This window comes from Solea solea, chromosome 7, assembly GCF_958295425.1.
Source record: "Solea solea chromosome 7, fSolSol10.1, whole genome shotgun sequence".
Lineage (NCBI taxonomy): Eukaryota > Metazoa > Chordata > Actinopteri > Pleuronectiformes > Soleidae > Solea > Solea solea.
The window spans coordinates 30,828,188-30,833,187 of NC_081140.1; the positions used below are offsets into that span (position 1 = coordinate 30,828,188).

Sequence of the window (5,000 nt, forward strand, 5' to 3'; positions counted from 1 at the left end):
AGAGCACACTTAACAAAGCGGAACACATGCAAATGACTGAGCAGCAGGAGAAAGGCGAGGCGAGGCGTTTACCACACAGTGTTGGTGCATTCATGTACTGTATGTGTAACCCACACTCTGCCACAGCCGATACTCTGCGTTGTGTTTAGCTGTTAATGTTGCCGGCGAGGGGAAGTGTGTCTCACGGGAGGCAAAGAAGTCCATCGCTAATGGTGACGAGACCGTTTATTAGTCGTAGCACCACCACAGTAACCACGACAGCCTGTAGAATTAACAGCGTACATTGAACACAACAGTACAGTACACAGGGCACGTCAACATCAGCTAGCGCCCGGGAGCTAACATAATTAGCAACCACAAATCAAAACATATAACGTCATTAAAATGTATCCTCCCGTATCACACTACTACAACACAGAGAACGTCAAATCAACAAAAAACAATCAAGTTTAAGGAGCAACATTCCACCATGACCTACCTGTAGAATTAACAGCGTACATTGAACGCAACACGGCGTCTCCTGCGTAACACACGTCAATTCTACGGGCAGTGGGAATAGACAAATAAGATAAAAAAAAAGAAAGAATTAAATATTTAGTACTCTGTACATAACAACAACACATACACCATGTTACATATGCATGCCTTTGTTTCCACTACACACTGTGTTTCCACTCTTTACGTGACATACACGCTCACACAGACTCCCACGCTTTAGTGTGTCCGACCTGACACTGATGACTTTTCAAAGCACAAAAACAAACATAGCACGTTAGCTGCTCAGAGGCCATGAACCAGAAAAAGTGTAACTCGTGTGGTTCTGCCGTCCCACATTTCTGTCCTCTGTTCCCCTCATCTGCAGACTCATGAGGTGACGAAATGAAGGAATGTGTAAACCTCAGTGTGTGTGTGTGTGTGTGTGTGTGTTGGCTTATAATGTGAAATACGGCGTCAAAGTGCCTGTTATGACAAGCTAACAAGTGAGGAAGGCCAGAAGCAAACGGTCATGGAGACACAGAGAGAGAGACACAGAGAGAGAGACACAGAGAGAGAGAGACCTGCATGCATGCACACACACACACACACACACATGTAATAGCAATACATATGCATGAACCAGGGGATTTAAGGAGCAGAGGTTTTTCTAATGAGAAAGCCAATACTCTGGCTCCAAACTCAACGCAGGACTGAAATATGTTATCGAGCTTCCCAGAAGGAATAACAGAGATGGAAAGTCAACCCAAAAGGGCAGAAGAAATGCTTCACTGCAGCTAAACTGTGCCGAGGGAAAGAAACAGAATCGCAGTTCCATCAGGGCGTGTGTGAGTGCCCACATTTAGTGCACGAGCAGCCTCGTGACGACGCTGCTAAGTTTGAGTGACACGCCGCTAAAATGCAAGTCAGCATTAATGAGAGGAAACACCTGAGCAGAGACGAGTGAAGACGTGACAGAAACTCCCCTCGTGACCCCTCGTGACCCCTGGTGACCTCTTGTGACCCCTGGTGACCTGTGGCTGCTCAGTGGCTGCCGTGCACGGCGGGTCGAGTCAGTGTTGATGAGAAGTGAAGAGTAAATAAACTCAGACAGAACAAAGCGCCTCTTTACTCGTCTCTCAGTGCCACGCCTGTTGACAAGAGGAGGAACAAAAACAACAAATGTCCTGAGTTTCACGTTACATTCATCTTATCACTTATTTAACCAAGCACTACTAGAGTTCTCAACAGGCCTGAAGATTGGGTCTTTAAGGCCGAACCTGACCCGGCCTGACACACCATTTATTGTTTTATGATTAATATACTGCATTGGAATTCGCAGAACTCAAGACTGTTCACTGTCCTCGCTCCCCATCAACATCCGGACAGCAGAAAGCCTCCACATCTTCCGCCGCCGACTAAAAACACATTTCTTCCGACTCTACCTCGACTAAGACGACGATGACAAAAAAAAACCAAAAAAAAAAACCTATATATCGCACTTACGACTAGCACTTCATAGTTTGGCTTACTTGAAGCTCTTACTTACTTCTAGCTCTTATTTGTACCCAAATGTTTAAATGCACTTATTGTAAGTCGCTTTGGATAAAAGCGTCTGCTAAATGACATGTAATGTAATGTAATGAATTATGTTCAGTTTCTGGAGCAGCCCATGACGAAGTGGTCAGGCTTGTAATCAGCCAGTTGCTGGTTCAAATCCTTGGACAGGTCAAGGGCCTATTACTCCCCAGGCCCAGATAAGTGCTGCCCACTGCCACTGCACCGTTTCTGTGTTCACTGTGTAAAAAGAATAGGTTCAGTGCATGTTAGGAGTTGCTGGCATTGTAAGGTTGGGTGTGAGGTGAGTGAGTAACCAGTTCTCCCCATTCAGAGCAGCTGGGGAGGAATGACTGGCTAAAAAAAACAAAGAGTGTCTGCTGGAGAAGCTTCCTCCACTCCCTGAGGAGGATCAGAATCAATAAAACAGTCGTTGTCATTAAATACTTGAACATTTGCATTTTTCATATGATACACAGCAACATGTTCAGCATTCTGTGACAAAGGCACAGTGATGAAGAAGACAGCCTGGTCCATGTCCCTGCCTGATCACGGAGGGCCTTTGTATCACTAATCATGTTTCTCTTCAGCGTGGATATCTGGGGCAATAGATTTGTCAAACACCATGCAACAGTCTCCCCATCTCTTTGGGGATGGCAGCAGGATTCCCCCAGACCCTCCACCAACTCCTCCTACACTACAACGACCACTATTTTAATGGACTTGTCAGAACTTGTCATTTGCAGTTGTGTACGACTGACTGTAAGGCATCTTGCAAATGCTGCATGTCTCTCTGTGTCACTCTCTCATGGCTCATGTTCCCACAGTGGTGCAGAATCATCTGGAATGTGTTGTTGGCATGCTTTTTTAAAATAAAAAACCTATTTTATTGGATTCCTTGACCCCAAAAATGTGCACTCTGACACCAAATGTGTCATTATAACTATAACAGAGTATGGTGGGCGGCGTATTTTAGATACAACATGTGATCTCACTTCTTAGTGTCATAGGATACATTTATTTCTATGGAGGTTGTCATTTGTGAACTGTTGTTTTAGGGCTATTATGAGTTAGGTGCGGGCTACTTGGACCAATGTGTCCCATCGTCCCACGGTCAACCTGTCCTCCAACTGAAACGTAACTATGGGTCGTTTTGGGCGCTGGTTTTGAAAACGTAGACATAGGTCGTAATTCCTGCATGCGACCGTCTGCTGTTTACTACACTGTTGCAGTATTTTTCAACTCAAATATGCACAAATATGTTACTGAGGTTAGGGTTAGGCAGTAAAAAAGAAAACGTTGGTATAGGGAGTCGAACCCTTGTCGAGTGCAGTGCTCTCGTCACTGAGCCGACTGCCAGTGGTGACGTCCGCGAAGCTACTAGATACCACTTCTAAGGGACCAGGTTGCTGTCAAGTGTACAACCACTAGGGGCGCTGGTTTTGAAAACGTAGACATAGGTCGACCTATGAGGAAGACCCAGCAGATGTGTCTATTGTAATAGAGAGCAACCAAGTGCTGAAAGCATGTGGAAACCAAACTGGCGAGCCACGACCTGGCGACCCTGGAACCAGCTGATACCCCAACGGACCATTGAGCTGATGAGCCACTCAAACCAGACGTGTCTGAGGGAGCTGTAGCATCGTTCTCTTCTTCTCTGGTAGGAATGCGTCCCTGCGTCCCTGCGTCCCTGCGTCCAGGCTTGTGTGGCCACCCAATGGTGAAGTCAGATACTACAGGACCCTGATGCGCGAGTATACCAGGGTCTGCGATATGTGACGCGCAATGTGCTCTTCACTTTGGCGTACGCGAGTCTACCAGGGCATTAATGCTTCCCCCAGGGTCCTAATGTTCGTAAGAGAGTCGTCCAGAATGATTTGAGTGTAACACATGTCCGTCTGACCGGATACAGCATTGTTTTAGCTGTAAAATAAACTTTTCACAGAGAAAATACATTTTAACAGTTGTCGGTTGATGCAGTGATTTCTGTTGTCTTTCATCTCTCTGGTGCCTCGGTATAGAGTGCTTTGACGTATATTCAAGGTGTTGTAGCGTTAGATCCAGAAATGTGGCGAGTGGTTTGACACAGTGGTGCCGTGTAGAAATTCATTTAGTTGTTATTTGAGCTGTTTGTCACATTTAAAATAGTTTATACAGACTTGTAAGTCATATTCTGCTGTTTCATGTTTGTGCAACATTACTATATTCTCTCATGTTTCATGCATTATTTTATATATCTTTATTTTAGTGTTTATTACAACATTTAAATGTATTTTTACCGTTTACTGTTCTGTGGGAGGCACATGTGTGTAAATGTGTGAACATGCTCATAGCTGTCTGTGTCATGGTGTTTATTGTCTAACGCTCTTTTAGACTTTCATTTTAGAGCAGAGGAAGTTTCTGGCAGTGCTTCAGTATATTGGACCTGCAGAGGAAACACAGACTGACTCAAACATGAAGTGATTATGTGAATGGATGGAATTTTATTAAGAATATAGTAAAACCCACAAAACAACAGGCAGAAAATAACTTAAACTTAACTTAAAGACTTGTTAATATGTTCTAAATGGAGTAGGAAGAAGAAATGGTATCCCATGTCTATAAATCACTGGTTGTTAATAATCAACCACATACTACACTGCTAACCTCTGACAGATACCCACACCACCAAGAATCTGACCAAAAAAAAGCAAAAAGCAAAAAATATGTAAAGTGTCTAAATCAAACAGTTTGTACAGGAGCACTTCTCATAAAAGGTTCGTAGGAGGAGCTTTTAGTCAAATGCACATCAATTAAAACAACATGTTCCAACATGTTTTGACGTCAAGCCTTAATCTTGCTGTCAAATAGGTTTTATGGAACAAGGTCATCATATGGTGATGTTCCACCAACTGGAATCTCCCTCTTGTACATGACGTGGTCTCGAGAGGTTGTAAACATATGAACATCCAGGCCCAACAAATAAATAA

At 44.0% G+C, this 5,000-nt stretch overlaps 1 protein-coding gene across 2 annotated transcripts in view; it reads right to left on the reverse strand.

Annotated features, from left to right (window-relative positions):
* Positions 1-4,515: 4,515 nt before the first annotated feature.
* LOC131463205 (N-acetyllactosaminide alpha-1,3-galactosyltransferase-like) overlaps positions 4,516-5,000 on the reverse strand; it is a 6,737-nt gene continuing 6,252 nt past the window's right edge. For both annotated transcript variants that reach the window (XM_058634972.1, XM_058634971.1), the window contains exon 6: positions 4,516-5,000. This exon is cut by the window's right edge and continues 1,095 nt beyond it. The gene's annotated coding sequence lies outside the window, so the exon portion shown is untranslated.